Raw genomic sequence first — 19,589 nt, forward strand, 5'->3', positions numbered from 1 at the left:
TTTGTCAACTCTACAATGTAGTTCACTTTGTCAAAAGATATTACGCCGTTGGTAAGCTTTCCCTGGCCGACAATTCTGCCACCTTGGTTTCCGGCAAACCCCACGTAGCTTCCATTTATCGCTTTGACATCATATAAGAGAGCTAATGACCCAGTCATGTGGCGTGACGCTCCGCTGTCCATTATCCACCTTGATAGCACAGACTTGGGCAACTCCTGCAATCAGCACACAAACACATCAGTTAAACAATGATGCCCACGACTTTTTAACTTCCGACACTGAACCAAAAACTACATTGCATTTCTCAGTTGTTTTCGGAAAGTTAAATGTGACATTTGACTCAATTTCCTTTTTATCTTGTTTCACTTTGTTATGAAGTTCGGGAAATTCCGACAAAAACTGATCGAGTTCAGACTCAAACACAGCAACATCATCTCTCACAAACTGTGACTCATTTTTCAACACACTTTCCATCTTTTTGATCTCACCAGATGGTTTAGATTTCGCGACCCATGACTGATTCTCAAAAGTTTTTGCTTTAGGGTAAAATTTCGAAGTCTTGTGAGACTTAGAAGACTCGCCAATCTCGAAAGTCGATTTTGGCTTATCCTCCGACTTCAACTTTTCACCCCGTTTAAGAATTCTGATCGGCGAAACCACCACTTGTTTATCTTTTGCAACGACCGGTGATTTTGGTCGAGGTTTTTGAATGATTTGTTTTGAAACATTTTTGTTTTCAACCTTAGGTTTTTCAACCTTCGGTTTCTCAACCTTCGGTTTCTCAACCATTTGTTTATTAACAGCTTTTACCACAACCGGTTTTTCAATCACTTTCTTACACTGCTTCGCCATGTGGTCGACTTCATTGCAGCGATAACACACACGCTTATCATATTCTACAAAAGTGGTTGTGACACTTTCCACTTTTAGCTTTTGCGCTGCATTGAAGTCGTCCACGGCCTTTTGACTAAAGATATAATCTTTTTCAGCATCAGTGCTAGGACCAGCGTCAAACACATCATCAATCCTATCTTTCGGTTTGACTACCAGCTTAGCCATTTTCTTCTCAAAACCAATACCTTTTTTCTTTAACTGATTTTTCTTGTTTTGGCTTTTACCCACCCCATCTATCTTTTCTAAACTAGTGGGACGTGAAGAACCAACTGATTTTTTCAGTTTCGAAAACAAATCATTTTTCTTGATTTCGTTAACACTCAGTTCAACCAACTTAAAAACTTTCTCAACATTCTCGAATTTGACGTTCTGAAGCGGAAACTCAATGTCAGAATAAAGTTTGTCAGTTCCAATCATAGTGTAAACCACCATGATTGGATCATCATTCGCACTTTTATCCGTTTTCGACAAGTAACCATCTAAGAAATTCCCATCCTCCTCAGAATCACAGACAGACTTCACCGAGTTAGCCTTCTCAGAATTTTCACTTTCATCATCCAACACCTGATCAATGACAGTTTTGATAACCTGGGATTCGTTATCAGTGTCAGATGCAGTGAAAGTGATGTCAATATTATCAGGCAAATCACTTTCAATAGTTTTCAATTTAAGCTTTAATGCAGCTTCCACCCCATCTGGATACTTCTGTGTGTAGTGATTCCACATTGGGGGTGGAACGCTGTTGAAGGCTGGTGAAGCATGTGGCTGTTGAGGTACAATTTGTTCTAACACATAAGATGAAGCCACATAGCTCATCAACTTTTGATCAATTCTGTCATTTTCAATTTTAACCAACTCAAGTTCTTTTCTTAAAGATGCGATCGTGTCAAGATGAAAATTAACTTCTCTTTGTTTATCAAACAATGTGGATTGAGCCAACTTTGTTGCTTTATCATTTTCAAGACTCTCTTTTTGAATCATTTTGATTGACCTAGATAACGTGTCATATGCCTCTTTTACCTGTTCTAGATCAAACTTCACCAAATCAGTATGTTGTTTCAATTCCTGATACTTAGTGTCTTTTTCAAGACACTCCATGCAAGGTTGTGAACAACTTTGACATGGTGTTTCAGGGATTGAAACATTTTCATCAACATTCTTATCCTCACAAACAACTTTACCGACTTGAATTGACTCTGACTCAGACGATTTGACAACTTTGACCTCTAGGACTCCAATTTCCTCTCCTAGAACTGACATCTTATCAACTGACTCCTGGAAATCTGTGTCTACCTCTTTCAACTTGCTCATCAACGCTTTTTCTGCAATTTCCTTTAGAGCCTCTCCATTCATTTCTTTGGAAACGTCAATCACCTCCTTGACTTCTTCTTTCTCTGCTTCAAATCTTGGACACGTTCCAGTTCTTGGCTCTTCAAAATAATCTGCAAAAGAATCAAAAACGTTAGGAGGCAGAATAGATTTCATTGTATAAACAAATTCCTCCTGTCGTGATTGAAAGTTGAGAACTTCTGTCACAGATTCCTCAGCTTTTGCAGAACTATCTGTAGAAATCTTTTCAACAACCTCCGGAATCACTTGATCAACAACCTCAACAACTTCTTCAACCACCACCTCAGAAACTTCATCTACCATCTCAGTAACTACTTCCTCAACCACTTCAGAACCAGACTCAACAACACTCTCAGAAACTACTTCACCGATATTCTCAGTAACTACCTCATCGATAACCTTCGACTCTGCAACTGTCTCGGTAATCTCAACTACCTCAGCCATCATTGCTTGATCATCCTTTCCTGGAATATACTTGTCCCAACTAAACCCAGACGCAACTTTTTCATCATCTTGGTTTACGATAAGTGCCTTCTCTGGTTTGTTCTCAATCTGAGGCCTTTGAACAGCAGATTGTTGATTTGGTCGATGATATATAGCTTGTCTGTAATAATCGTTTGTAAACGGGTTCTGATGATTCTGCACTTCACGATTCGGACACTCGCGCTTGAAATGACCTCGTTCTTTGCACTTAAAACATGTAACCTTTGTCGTATCGAACCCTAATTTCTGATCAGGACCTGACAGACTGCTTCTACCCGTGATCTCCATAAAGCGTTGAGCTCTTCTAACCAGACTCGCCATACACCACTTTATATCTATCAGTTCCAGTTCTTCCGGATCGATCTGATCGTAATCATCTTTAGTCATATCGGGATTACCGATCCTACCAGCGACCAAACCTTCATAAGCTTCCAGAACTGATGCCAGTAACGCGATGTGCTGCTTGGCTGCATTCTCGGTGATTTCATTCCCATTCTTGATGTTAACCGCAATGTTACACTGCACACCGGACACAAACGTCTGTTGATTTGACCCTGTAGAACTTTGAGGAGAATTCTGCTCTGAGACTTTGACATTCGGCTCGTAGTTGGCAAATGGAGTCGACTGACTCGACTGATAGGCATTTGGAGCAGCAGATGAAGTGTTGTCTGCACTAAACCCGGTTTGAATCTTTGGACTCTGAATATTCGATGTTGCCGGACTATTCTTATAATACAAAGACACATCTTGTGGCATATTTGCTGAGTTCATCTTTTTGATCTTTACCAATTCCAACTCATGAGCCTCGATCTTCTCTATAAACACACTCAAACTATAGTTCACGAAATCTGAACTATTTTTCAACATCATCAAATAAGTTCCCCATTCCTCATAGGGAAGCGCATCACATAACTTGTCTATCCACTCCTCATTCGTCTTTTCGATTTTCAACCTTCTTATCTCTACCACCAGATGACAATACCTTTCGATAAGCTGCTTTGTCGATTCACCTTTAATTCCAGTGAATATATCAAATTCTTTCTTTATCAGTGCTTTCCTACTCTTGATCATCGACGCACTGCCTTTGAATTTCTCTTCTAAAGCTTGCCATATCGACTGTGCACTATCATCGTGCTGTAGCAGAACTAGAATATCGTCTTTTATCGCTTGCTGCAGAATGCTAACCATCTTCTTTTCTGCTTTGAATTCAATCTGCTCTGCATCTGTAAGACTTGCGATGGTATTCAACATATTCAACCCGTCTACCGGAGGAACATACTTCCATTCGATTTTTATCCAGCACTCTAGATGGTTGGCCTGCACCCAATTTTTGAACCTTCCAGACCATCCTGAATATTCATCCAAACTCATCAATTTTGGAGGCTTCTCCATCGTTCCAAGCTCGTTTTCTAGATTTACATTCTGCATGATGCTAGCAGGACTCTGAGTAACTCCACCACTACCCGCAAACATGTTATAAAAATCTTGGCTTTCCATTTTCAGTCGTAACGAAGAAATTTTCAAACAGTCTGAATAAGCGAACCACACTGGCTGAATAAGCGAACCACAGTGACCTTGGAGCGAACCACAAATGTAACAATGAGCGAACCCACCACTGAACTCTGGAGCGGACCAGAATGTTGCACTTGGAGCGGACCAGGCAACTGACTTTCGAGCGAACCACAAATGAATTCTGGAGTGGACCAGAATTTGTACTTCGAGCGGACCAGAAAAATTGTCGTTCAAGCGGACCAGACGAGCGAACCAGCAACCAAAACAGACATTTCGAGCGGACCAGAACAAGAATCAGGAGCGAACCAGCAAAACTTGTACTTTGGAGCAGACCTCAAAAGCGAACCAGGAACATGACGTATATGCGAACCTACTTCACGAGGGTTTTTATGTCACTTTTAGGCTGTATTTTGATCTGAATCTTTCAAGGGTTTGTTATTAGTGTATTTTACACCCGTTGTCCAATTTTCAGTCTATTTCCACCGTTTAAACAGTCCAAATCTACAAAAGTCCGTGTAAAAAGCTTCGTATCTAGCAAACTAACTCGCAACTGGCTCTGATACCAATTGTAGGATCAGTTTTGACCTCTCGAGTGAGTCAATCAGAGCTAGTGCTTACTGAGAATGTGGCGGAAACACATTTTCAGCATGATACAAAGAAAACTGTAAAAGAATGGAGTAGAAACAGAGAATTCACACTTAAAATACTTTTTCTTCACTTGATAACACTTGCCGTACGGACAGCAGTTCGACGTGGGATCTCAGACAACGTTACAAACGAAGACTGCACAGGGGGTATTTATAGACTGGCCGGTCCGCTCATGTGACATGTCCACAAGAGCGAACCTGTCAACTAAGGTGGTTCGCTTTTGTGGACACATGTCACAAAAGCGGACCTACAACATTAACTTCATAAATTTACATTCTAACCCCCTGAACTTATACAGAATAACCTATCTGGACCCTATACATTAATCTAGCATTACAAAGACGCAGGATTTAGACATTGTGCATCAACAGAGATGATGCCAACCACGACACCACTCTTATCTCCTTGAACTTTGAGAGGTTCCTTGCCAGAACGAGGAATACGAACAATCTTCTCTTTGCATAAGATCTCTGCTTGTTGTTGGGATAACCAATCCATTCCAATGACGATGTCGAAACTACTCAGAGCTATGGGAATGCGATCGATAGAGAAAGTCTGACCAGCGAGGATAAGATTACAACCCTGAACTATGTGTGTGGCCTCTAGACTTTTACCGTTAGCTAACTCTACGACATGTTTAGTGTTCAAAAGTGTTGGTGCGCGTTTAAGCATTTGACTAACTTTCAGGGACATATAACTGGTATTCGCGCCCGAATCAAATAATACAGTAACATAAAAGTCATCGAGAAGAAACTTACCCATCACCACATTAGGATCATTCCATGCGTCACCACCCATCACAAACGCTCGACCCCTGGCGCCATTATTTCCATCATTGTTTCCCCCATTGTTGTTCCCATTGCCCTGATTATTGTTGTTGTTATTCTGGTTTTGATTTAACTGGGGGCAGTCCCGCTTGAAGTGGCCTTCAGCACCACACTGAAAGCATCCCCTGTTGCCTCGCTACTGTTGTTGCTGCTGGTTTCGTGGAGTGGGTGGTTGTTGTTGCTGATTCTGATTCGCATGTCGTGAGCTCCTGCAATCTTTAGCTTCATGACCCATCTTGAGACACCTCTGACAATGACCCTTGTTGCGCTGGCCATTGTGATGCCTGTTGCATGTGTTGCACCTTGGGAGGTTTCCTCGATATCCACCCTGTCTTTGACTACCAGAAAATTGCTGACCAGGGCTCTGGTAGTTATCAGTCTTTCGCTGCTGTGCCTGAGACTGAGCTGTAGCTGAACCCTTGCTGGAATCCCCATCCCATTTCCGCTTGTTGTCACTGGGAGTAGCGGAAGTAGTAGCATTAGTAGCACTGATACGTTTGGGCAGCTTGTTCTGTTCCACTGCCTGATCTGTGAGGCGATGAGCAAGACGTGTAATATCCTGGATATTAGCAAGGTTGGCTGATGTCACACCCCCAAATTACCACCTAGGGTATGTCCCTATTGGAGGTGCAACGATCCAACAAAGAGCCACCAATCATATCAAACACAAGTCATAATGTATTGAAATACCCAATTGAAATAAATGTATCGTTTGAAAAGTTTAACCAAAGTATTGAGCGGAAGCATAAATGTATAAGTGTGTAACTATATCGAAACCAAATCAATGTAATTGTTTATCATGACCACAACCACTCCAGCAGCATCAGACGGCAAGCTCCCAAGTTCCTTCAATAATTACCTACAAGCATGTAAACAAGTGTGTCAGACTACGCTGGTGAGTTCAAGGTTTGTGTTTGTTTACCAAGTTGTGTTACCGATCAAGTGAGTAAAACAGTTTGCAAAATGATATGTTGTTTGTTGTTATGATGCTTGACGTTTTGATGTTGTTATTACTCGAGTACCGAATGGCCATATGTTATGTGATTGCCAACCCCAATGCCTCTATCAAAGCATTGGTCATGTTTTAAGGTAATTAGTTCACGCCCGTTCCCCTTGAACGTCGTGAGGGTGCCAAACCTAATAGCGCTATCAACTAATAACCCCCGTTGCCCTACAAGCAACGACCCGGTAGATGTAGTGGTCTTATAATGATAGAAAACGGAGTATAATAACCAACATCCCATTACCCATGCATTCCTCATCGGAACGTTACCCGTTATCCCTTCACTGGGATCCATGCTTGAGAAAAAGCAATGAACTCACCTTAGGTTTGCTCGGTTAGACAAGTTACTTGTTTAATTAGTTCAATACTCACGACCTGGATGAGTATTCGGTAATAATCAGTTTACAGCTATTTGACACGTAGTTCTTACCAATTATTGTCACATATTGCACGTATAGCTATGTAAACAAGCAATTCAAACGGTAACAGTAGTTATTCCATCATGGGATCCATTAGCGTTTTTAACCCAAACGACCCCAATCAACTACGAGCCTAATCCGGTTAACAGCCGGATTAATTGGTGAAATCCCGAGACTCGGCCCAACACTCTAACCAACCCAATATCCTGGCCCAACTCATATATTACATGTTTATAATTTTTATACCCAGCTAACATGTATCGGCCCAAGGGATTTACATATATTTTGATCTAGCTTTGCAGTCGTCCAAGTTTATTCCTATCATTACTACATGATCAATCCTCAAAGAACATGTATTCCAAAAGTTCATAGATCCACATCACACGAATTCACTTATGCAAACATATATATATATCTACTAAAAATCATGAAAACAAAGAACATAATAAAGAAAAGATTGGTATAGTCACACATGTTCTCTCTCCTGATGTCACACATGATGGTCGACAATATTGGTATGGTTACACATGATCTTTCTCTGATGTCATGAAATCACTTGCCAAATAAAGAAAAGATAGCAATTAAAATCTGACAACATAACCAACATTTATATTCATGGATTTCTTCTATTGGACCAAAAACTCACATGGCACATGGCATGTATCAAAGAATCATAATTTAAGTCACATGCAAATTCTTGAGATCTTTATTTAAATATTCACTTTACTAACTTTTAATTGGACCACAAAATTGTGAGTAGTGGCTGACAATACTTGACAATACTTTAGTAATATTCATCATAATAATTAACAATATTCACAACAATGAAATTCTACACACATGGCCGACCATGACCAGACTATGATTAGGTTGAGCAACTGATTCATGCAGATCCTAGTTTCTAAGCATAAACACTCAGATCATTCTGATCATACATCACATCGGTGCACATATATATGAAAGCAATCGATTTTAAAACTAAATAAATAAGATTATACTAACCCGTAATTTGATGGAGCAAGGTTCTGATTCAGGGGGGGTTTCTCCTGCTGCCGTATGTAAGTTTGAGAGAGAGATAGGGTGGAGTAGAGTTTGTTATGATTTTTAAACTATGCAGAATTCGTTTTAGAGTATGATACGTATTCCCTATCTATAAGAATTAGGATGTTGGGCTGATTAGTCTATCTAAACAAGCAATGAAAGAGTTGGGCCGGTAAGCTAAACAAATGAAGAAGTTGGGGCCGGTGGTTCATTTAGCCGGTCATGGGCTCAAGCCCATGTAAACAATATATACATACGACACATATATACATTAAGTGGACTGCTCATAACAACATAGTCATGTGGGCCGATAGATTGTTAGTTAAGACACAAGTGGGCCAAGTCATGTGGGCCGAAGATAAGCCCAAACAACTTATATGATTTGATTCGTATGGGCCGGACTAGGTTACATGTTTAACCCGTTTAACAAAGCAAAGATCATGAAAGAGAAATAGCGCGGAATCGAGATTACAAACTAACCTCGGAAGTTCGGGTTGTCACATCATCCCCAACTTGAAAGAAATTTTCGTCCCGAAATTTGGCAAGTAAGCATTGAGGAGTGAAGTGAGGAAATCAAGATTGCTGCGGATTTTGCTCAGGTGTGACATCATCCCCAACTTGAAGGAAATTTCGTCCCGAAATTTAGCAAACAGTCGCTGAGGAAGCTAGTTGTGTTAAGCGTTTTCGCGGGGTGTCACATCATCCCCTACTTGAAAGAATTTTCATCCCGAAAATTGATCTAAAACAATGGCTTGAAGTGAGTTCCGACGAACTCGATCTATAGATACTTTACAACGCCTGGGGGCTAATCTTGTGATCGGTGGAAATCATGGTATGATGGTTAGCGTTTTGTTATATCAGTTGCCAATCAAAGAAACAGGGAATTAATGAGGTTCGTACAAAGATTCGAGCGAAACAGGGGTCCATTAAACATTCGAAGGATTTGGCCAGCAAATTTGTTGTCTAGAAATAATTTCCAGTAGTGGTGCATGGCGGCATGGCACAACAGGGAGGTTCGTTACATTGCGGTCGCGCGAGTGTATCATTTGTCCAAAACAGAGTTTGGTGGGTAAAGATTAGTGTTGCAAAACGACAAACGCGGGTAACTGGGACTCCGAATTAAGCCACCATGGTATATCGCTGTATCATCGGTACTCTCGGATAGAAGTGATGCTCCGCGTGTTGTAGGGTTGGGTTTCAAAAGCTGAAAAGACGTTTCCCCGATTTTATTTCTCAGGAATTCACAGCTCCCCGCTATGCTAAGGAGGTTGAAGTTGCGAAACCTTCGAAAATCCTATGATGAAGCTGTGATAGTATCTAGCGAATCCAAGGGATTGCTGTATCCCAGAAGGAAATCAGGAATGGCATAAGGTCAATTCTGGAATTCAACCTAACGATGTGGAAGTAAACCAGGTAACTCTTTAGAAGACACGTCAGAAATTCCACGAACACTGGAAGATACTCTATCTTCCTTTCTTAGAGTGGCGAATCGGTGACAAGAGCTAGTATAGTAGAGTAGCCATTCCGTAGACACTTCCGGGCTTTCACGACTGTGACAATGCCAACAACGGCGCCACTACGATGGTCTTAAACTGATAAGGATTCCCCACTGGGGAGAGGGAACGCACGATTTTCTTTTTGCAGAGAATTTTCCGCTTGATACCTAGATAACCAAGTCCATGTCAACGACCATGTCAAAACTTACAAGAGTATTGCATCAACCAATAGAGGCATTGCATCAACCCATAGGCACCGGATAGTACAAAGGCCAGCGAGAGGTTTACCATAATTAAGGTAACTGTCGTAGAGTCAAAGATGTGACTCTTGTGGTGCAAGGGTAAAAAGAGGTAAGGTGACGACTCAGTACAAGAAATATCCTTTAAACGATAAAATAAGAAACCCATTCAAATTGAACCATATAAGTCACTACATCGAATATTCGCAAAAGTTTCAATCACCATGATTGTTTATACGAAAACAACTGAAAGAAAAAAATATAACTAGATAAACGATTGAAAGACGAGTCAGTCGTCCACGTCACCATCCCCGAGGTCACTACCATCATCATCGTCTCCGTCGTTATCCGAGACCTCCTCTGGCTCTTCTTCCTCCTCTTCCGGCTCTTCCTCCTCCTCTTCGGGCTCTTCATCAGACCCTTCCGCCTCTGGTTCGGGAGGTGCCGGGACTGGGGCTGGCTCGGGTTCAGGTGCGAAGCGGGCTTCCTCCAACTGATGGACCCTCCAATCCATCATACCTATCCTTCCGGCATGCGAGTTAAGCCTTTCATGATCCACTCGAGCGTCTCTCAGTATCAGACCTTGTACCTCACGCCCTTTTAGGGCTTCTGCCTTCAAGTCAGTAGTTCTCCTAGTAAGTTCCTGTATCTGCTTCTCTTGAGCTTCCACTCGCCCTCCTAGGGTATCAACCTTTCTTAGTAATTTCTGATTTTGCTCCATTAAGACTTGGTTTTGTCCTATTAGAATCTGGTTATAATCTCGGAGGGCCTTACTCACAGCCGACTCGGCCTGAGCGCTGAGGGAGTTAACTGGTAGTGCATGCGTAGGTCGGGAGGATGACTCCCCGCCCTGTGCGAGTCTCTTCCTATAAGCAGCACGCGTCTCCATCTGACGCGGGGGTGAGTGAGTAGCAGCGGGTGCCTTCCCTGGCGCCCGGGATTGGTCGAGAGATGCGGACGGTGCAGACATGCCTGTCGAGTTGATGACGTAACGCAAGTTAAACGAAAGAATGCACACTCACAACGTTCCAAAAGAGGGTATTAACGCAGAAAGGAAAAAAAAGATGACAGAAAGAGTAAGCACACAAGGTTTCAATCAATAGTTGCTACGTCCGTTTCCTCGTCCACTCATGTTTCTATATATGGAAATGAACTAATTTAGGGGTCGAAAACGAGGAAAGTATTCAGGTTTATCACGTTAGGGACGATTAACTACCATGTTCTTACACAAATAGGGAAGAACCCCTCTTACACTCGTTAAGCCTCATTGGGATTTGCATGCACCACGCGTTATTATTATGTGTGCACCCATGATAATAAGGCGGTTTGCATGCTCCTCTCGATGCTTCTTAACTTATGTTTGAAGTTTCTTCCACCCCAATCAATACAAAATAAGCACTACCAACAAGATTAGAATTTACTAGATGCAAGTGTTATGTTACACTATCAATGTGTCATGATGCCTACCATGTCGTATCGTGCATGCTATAAATATAGTTACGTTTACTAGGCATATAAAGCATAAGCTAAGGAGGAACGAACCTTGCAGTCTGAAGCTGAGTGTCATGGTCATCGTTTGGATCAGTTCGGTTATAGTCTGGTTTTATGAAAACATTTTTAAAACCGAGTTCTCTATAACCAGTGGCTCTGATACCAAACTGTCACACCCCCAAATTACCACCTAGGGTATGTCCCTATTGGAGGTGCAACGATCCAACAAAGAGCCACCAATCATATCAAACACAAGTCATAATGTATTGAAATACCCAATTGAAATAAATGTATCGTTTGAAAAGTTTAACCAAAGTATTGAGCGGAAGCATAAATGTATAAGTGTGTAACTATATCGAAACCAAATCAATGTAATTGTTTATCATGACCACAACCACTCCAGCAGCATCAGACGGCAAGCTCCCAAGTTCCTTCAATAATTACCTACAAGCATGTAAACAAGTGTGTCAGACTACGCTGGTGAGTTCAAGGTTTGTGTTTGTTTACCAAGTTGTGTTACCGATCAAGTGAGTAAAACAGTTTGCAAAATGATATGTTGTTTGTTGTTATGATGCTTGACGTTTTGATGTTGTTATTACTCGAGTACCGAATGGCCATATGATATGTGATTGCCAACCCCAATGCCTCTATCAAAGCATTGGTCATGTTTTAAGGTAATTAGTTCACGCCCGTTCCCCTTGAACGTCGTGAGGGTGCCAAACCTAATAGCGCTATCAACTAATAACCCCCGTTGCCCTACAAGCAACGACCCGGTAGATGTAGTGGTCTTACAATGATAGAAAACGGAGTATAATAACCAACATCCCATTACCCATGCATTCCTCATCGGAACGTTACCCGTTATCCCTTTAACTGGGATCCATGCTTGAGAAAAAGCAATGAACTCACCTTAGGTTTGCTCGGTTAGACAAGTTACTTGTTTAATTAGTTCAATACTCACGACCTGGATGAGTATTCGGTAATAATCAGTTTACAGCTATTTGACACGTAGTTCTTACCAATTATTGTCACATATTGCACGTATAGCTATGTAAACAAGCAATTCAAACGGTAACAGTAGTTATTCCATCATGGGATCCATTAGCGTTTTTAACCCAAACGACCCCAATCAACTACGAGCCTAATCCGGTTAACAGCCGGATTAATTGGTGAAATCCCGAGACTCGGCCCAACACTCTAACCAACCCAATATCCTGGCCCAACTCATATATTACAAGTTTATAATTTTTATACCCAGCTAACATGTATCGGCCCAAGGGATTTACATATATTTTGATCTAGCTTTGCAGTCGTCCAAGTTTATTCCTATCATTACTACATGATCTATCCTCAAAGAACATGTATTCCAAAAGTTCATAGATCCACATCACACGAATTCACTTATGCAAACATATATATATATATCTACTAAAAATCATGAAAACAAAGAACATAATAAAGAAAAGATTGGTATAGTCACACATGTTCTCTCTCCTGATGTCACACATGATGGTCGACAATATTGGTATGGTTACACATGATCTTTCTCTGATGTCATGAAATCACTTGCCAAATAAAGAAAAGATAGCAATTAAAATCTGACAACATAGCCAACATTTATATTCATGGATTTCTTCTATTGGACCAAAAACTCACATGGCACATGGCATGTATCAAAGAATCATAATTTAAGTCACATGCAAATTCTTGAGATCTTTATTTAAATATTCACTTTACTAACTTTTAATTGGACCACAAAATTGTGAGTAGTGGCTGACAATACTTGACAATACTTTAGTAATATTCATCATAATAATTAACAATATTCACAACAATGAAATTCTACACACATGGCCGACCATGACCAGACTATGATTAGGTTGAGCAACTGATTCATGCAGATCCTAGTTTCTAAGCATAAACACTCAGATCATTCTGATCATACATCACATCGGTGCACATATATATGAAAGCAATCGATTTTAAAACTAAATAAATAAGATTATACTAACCCGTAATTTGATGGAGCAAGGTTCTGATTCAGGGGGGGTTTCTCCTGCTGCCGTATGTAAGTTTGAGAGAGAGATAGGGTGGAGTAGAGTTTGTTATGATTTTTAAACTATGTAGAATTCGTTTTAGAGTATGATACGTATTCCCTATCTATAAGAATTAGGATGTTGGGCTGATTAGTCTATCTAAACAAGCAATGAAAGAGTTGGGCCGATAAGCTAAACAAATGAAGAAGTTGGGGCCGGTGGTTCATTTAGCCGGTCATGGGCTCAAGCCCATGTAAACAATATATACATACGACACATATATACATTAAGTGGACTGCTCATAACAACATAGTCATGTGGGCCGATAGATTGTTAGTTAAGACACAAGTGGGCCAAGTCATGTGGGCCGAAGATAAGCCCAAACAACTTATATGATTTGATTCGTATGGGCCGGACTAGGTTACATGTTTAACCCGTTTAACAAAGCAAAGATCATGAAAGAGAAATAGCGCGGAATCGAGATTACAAACTAACCTCGGAAGTTCGGGTTGTCACAGCTGATGTAACAAGACTTTGAATTTCTGGTACTAGTCCTTTGAGATACAACTCAATACGCCTGATAGGAGGGTCCACCATAGTTGGACACAAGATGGCCAGCTCGTTTGACCTTTTCGTATATGCCTCAATCTCTGACCCCGTCATTTTCAAATTAAAGAACTCGACTTCTAACTTGTGGATGTCCTTTGAGATACAACTCAATACGCCTGATAGGAGGGTCCACCATAGTCTCAAATACGAACTCGAGCTTTTCAAACCAATGGAGGAGTCCAACTGCTCCTTCAGTGCCACTGAAGGTGCCAGGACGACAGTCCGTGAAAGCCTTGAAAGTGCAAACAGGTGGCTGAGCGGGTTGACCTCCTGTTTGTGCGGCTGCAAGTGCCGCAACAACTTGTTCGTTAATCAGAGCCGTCAACTGGGCTTGAGTCATGTTAATGCGTCCAGCCATGATCTTCATATCAAGGGCAACATAAGTGAGAGAGGTTCGCGAAAAATGCGATGACAGAAGAGAGTAAGCACACAAGTGTTCTCAAGCAATAATTGTTACGTTTATCTAAGCATACCATGAGCAAAGTTCTAGGTAATCTAGCAAGTAGGCAATGTAAACATGAACAATATTACCTATAGGGTTGAGTCTTGCACGTGGAGCGAAGCGTCGTTGTGGATCGTTGAGCACTGTACAGGTTATAGCCTGGTTTTAACAAAAACTTTTTCCCCTTATTAAAACCAAGTTCACTATAACCAATGGCTCTAATACCAATCTGTCACACCCCCAAAATCCACACGTGGAGTATCACCGCCTGGAGGCGTGACATGACCAGGATCAAGCCACCAATAATATTGAACATAATAAGTAGTAAATGTAATTCAACCAAACAATATGAAAGGTGTTCAAAATAAAAACATAGTAAGTGTTTAGCGGAAGCATAATTGTGAACACCCAAACATAAGTACTAAGTTCAAGTGTTATAACGTTTTTAACATGGCATCCACGATCCTTGCCCCACAACGACTGCGCCTCCCTGTGCAAGCTCTCTGAGTACCTATTAACCTGCAAGGCAACGAGTCAACAACAAAGTTGAGCGAGTTCACAGTTGGTTGTTTAGTTATAGTATTCGTTTCGTAAACCATAAGTTCGTTTTGTAAACCGTGTATCGTATTAATTTGTATCGCGGTCTCCCAGACATGTTTACGAAGATTAGTGGGGGGTTTCCCATGTATCCTAGACTAGTTGTATTTATATTTGTATCACGGTCTCCCAGACATGTTTGCGAAGATTAGTATTCGTATCGCGGTCTCCCAGACATGTGTGCAAAGATTAGTATTCGTATCGCGGTCTTATAGACATGTTTGCGAAGGTTAGTGGGGGCTTCCCATGTGTTACTAGTCTAGTTGTATCTATAGGTGTCCTTCCCCTAACTAGGACAGCAGTACGTATTCCAGTAGCGATAAAAGTACAAGTATCTTTCAATCCCATTCCCAACCCCGGGAACCCCATGCCTTGGTAAGAGTGTGAACTCACCTTGGTTTGCTCGGCAGATACACGAAATGGTTACTTGAGCTATCAGTGGTCAACCACGTCCTAACATGGTTACCGTACAAGTCAGTTCTAGGTTTTACGTAGTGCACATAAGTTTACACAGATCTAACAGGTTATGTACACGTATTGGTCATGGTGACACGTTAACAGTCATGTAACAAATCCAACTTGTGCGATTCATCCAAAGAAGCCCAAATAATACCCGGCCCAACATGTTGTGCGATCCACAACATGTTGTGCGATCCAACATAAACCCGGCCCAACAAAGGAAGAAGTCCAACAGTATACTCGGCCCAAACAGTGATCTTGTGCGACCCGGATGACTTGTGCGATCCGGACGACTTGTGCGATCCAGTTGGGTTGTGCGGTTGGGTTAGCTTGTGTGACTGGATATTGGGCTTTAAGGCCCAATAGTCCAAACGTTCGTGTGTGGCCCAAGCCTTGTGCGATCGACACCATCTTGTGCGATCCACAAGGTCTTGTGCGATCATGCATACGTTGTGTTGTACACTGTGTTCTATGTGAGGTACCTAATTTGTGCGACTGCACTTGTGCGTCAGGTACTTGTGTGATCAGTCGCCTTGTGCGATTGAGCTCTTGTGCGATTCAAGAGCTTGTGCGACCAGTTAACTAATTCCTTAATTCATGCAATCAGTTACATTGTTTCCATTATCCGATTTAGTCAACAATCAATTAGTTACATGGTTTCCATTTATGAGATTATCAATCGACAATTAACAGTTTTCCAACTCTACAATACTCGATCAAACAAAGCAATTATCACCAATTCATATGAACCCTAAAATCATTCATCGCATAATTATCAACTACACCTTCAAACACATTAACAGATTCATGGCTTGATTACTAACATGCACCCTACATAACAACACAACAATCATCCGAATAATAATACATCACAGCCGATTATTATGTGTTCGGTTCTAACTCTAGATCATGCAATCCGAATCATATGAATATCATCAAGTACACATGTGAGCCGATTATTATGAACATCAAACATCAACAGTTTACATCACCATCAATCATATATCATCCCTAAATCATTATGTAGAACATACATATCACAAATGAATTATCATACAATTAATAGCTAAAACACTAACCGGTTATAGATGAGGACAAGGATTGATCCGAACACCAAAAGCTTCGGTGGAGAGGGGTGTGTTTGCCGTCGGCTTCGAGATGAGAGAAAGAGAGAATAGGGTTTGTGTGTGTTGTGTGTTTAGTAACTAATGAGGAGTATACCCCCTCCTCCTAAGGTTATGCGTGCAAAGGAAGTGGGCCAAACCCATCCTGGGCCGCCCTTGATTCGGATACAAAGAGTGTGGCCCGAATGGGCTTGTGCGATTGGACGGGTGTTGTGCGGTTCGGATCATACAAGTACATACACATTCACATGTAAAAACACATATCATTTCGTTAATCATTCAGTCAATTAACCAAGTTCACATAATCACATAACGTTACATTAAACACAAAGAGAGGTTTGAAATACGAGTTGTCACATTCTTCACGAAAAACCCTTGGTGAAGAACCTCTTTCGTCACTATTCTTTTTGGTGAAAAACCCTATTTTGTCCTATATATGGTGAAGAACCCATCTTTGTCTTATTCAATTCTTCATTTTCTTTCATTCTCAAGAAGAACTAGAACTAGGTCAACAAAGCATATTCTTTAGTCAAAGAAGAACAAAGTATTTTGTCCTGTTGTGGTTATTTACAAAATTCATTTTTCAATTCTTCGTGGGATTGGTTTTTCGTGGACCAACATTTTTCACAATTACAAGTTTTCACAGAAGGTTTACAAATCACACCAATCCTGTTAATTTGGTTTTTAAAGCATTTGTTTTTATACCACAACCATAATATGAGTACAAATCCGTGGGATTGGAGTGATAGCTCAGAATTAAGTCAAGATCCTTCACAATGGGTAAAATCTTTAATAACCAAATAAACGATTACAGCCAGTCAATGGGCATGTGTTGCTAATCAAAGTAATAGTATTCAAAATCTTCTCATTAGCGAGAGTGAAGCTGGAAGCAACAATCGTCCGCCAAAGCTAAATCATATGAACGATTATCCATCATGGAAAAATCGTTTTCATACTTATGTTCTAGGGCAAAATACTGAGCTGTGGACGTGTTTTACTACGCCATTCAATGAAGCTCTCGAAGTAGCAGTTTCCAATCCAGTTACCTTGGCGGGAATGGCCGAAGGTGATAAGAAGGCTTATGATCTTGAGAAGAAGGCCTTCGTTATCCTTACACAAGCGCTTCATAAGGATATTTATCATCAATTCGCTTATTGTACCTCTACAAAGAATTTGTGGGACATCTTGGAAACCAGAGGAGAAGGAAATGCAGCAACAAGAAAGGTCCGACATGATCTGTTAAAAAAAGAGTTTGAAGGGTTTTTGTTCATGGAGAATGAAACACTTAGCGAGATGACTACTCGGTACTATCATTTGATTAGTAAGATGTACTCATACAAGGTCAACCATCACAACAAGAGATGGTTATGCTTTTTGCTGAGGCTTTACCTCCTAAGTGGAGAGTTGTTGAAGCACACTGGTGTTTTGAATGAGAGTAGCATTTATGAATTTGTTCAGAAGCTAGAGAACAAAGATGAAGAAGAAATCCGAAAAGCCAAACGAATTCCAGTTCCACAAAATCCAGAGATGTATTTTGGAGGTTTTAACACAGGTGCGAGTACAAGTTAGCAACCGAAGCTTCAGACAGCATATGTATCGAATGCAAACCCTTTTATGCCACAAGTTGCTACTCCTCAACCCCAATTCGATCCAAGTGCCTAGTTTGCAAAACCACAGGTTGCTACTCCACTTCAACCTCTATTTGTTACACCTCAAGCCCAACCTCAAAAAGGCAACCAAAATCCTTTCAGAAATCAAATAAGTACATCCACGTCCAACTCAAATCAAACTGATGAAGGGTGTGACTGGTCAATACAGTTGGGAAACGGTGATCAAACAAGAACTGCGTTTTATTCTGAAATTGTCAAGAATGTCAATGATGGTGAATCTTCGGGAAATGATGACAGTTCGGGATACAGCGGTAGTTCAAATGAAAATGTTACAAGTTCAAGCGAGGATGGAACCAAATATCCATCAAGGGAGGTTGTTGATTCTGAGGCAGATGGATCAATATCTGAGGGTGAATCCAGTCAGGTATGTGTCGATGAACCAAAATCTGAGAGGTGTGATAGTTATGCTGAATTGAAACATGAATCTGAAACGATTCATAGTCACAATCAGAGTTTAGTTATTGAACTATCGAAATGCAGAGAGGCATACATGGCCTTAGTTCGTAATGAAAAAGATTTCAAATCAGTAATTGAAACTTTAAAGAAAAGTGTTTCCGAATTAACAAAAAATGTTTTCAACAAACAAATTGGTATTAATAACTACATTAATATCATTGAGGAAACAAAGAAAGAGCTAGCCATGGAAAAATGTGAGCATGATGCGATCAAGCTCAAATTGGAGAGTTATTCTAGCTCCCGATATGTGCTTGATCACATTATAGACGCTCAAAAGCTGAAAAGGAATGTGAAAGGCGTTGGGTATAAGTCGTGTCCGCCTCATTTGAGACATAGGTATACCAGAATGCTTGATGAAGAGGAAATGCCTCATTTTGAACCAAGTGTACCTCTTGATTATGAGGAAGTCACTACAGGATTAGGGTTCAAATCGGACAGTTCCTCAGGTAGCTCATCTGATAGGAAAGAAAAGCCATCTGTTACGGAACAAAGTCCTCCAGCAGTTGAGGACTATGATTTGTCAGATGATGAATCAGATGTTGGTGATGAGGATAAATCTCTTGATGATAGAAAAAGAGTAGACATTCCTATTGAGAATCATATTCTTTGTGATCCTCCTACTCCTGTTGTGCACTCTACTGTTAGACAAGAGATAAATCCTGTCACTGAGACAGTGTCTACTGTTAAAAGTGATAATGTGACAACCCATACTTCTGAGGTTAGCACCGTTATACTAATCTTATATAATTGCATGAACGTGTGTGATGAATTAATTACACTTGCCTAATGTATT

The sequence above is a fragment of the Helianthus annuus genome, chromosome 8 (assembly GCF_002127325.2).
Source record: "Helianthus annuus cultivar XRQ/B chromosome 8, HanXRQr2.0-SUNRISE, whole genome shotgun sequence".
Lineage (NCBI taxonomy): Eukaryota > Viridiplantae > Streptophyta > Magnoliopsida > Asterales > Asteraceae > Helianthus > Helianthus annuus.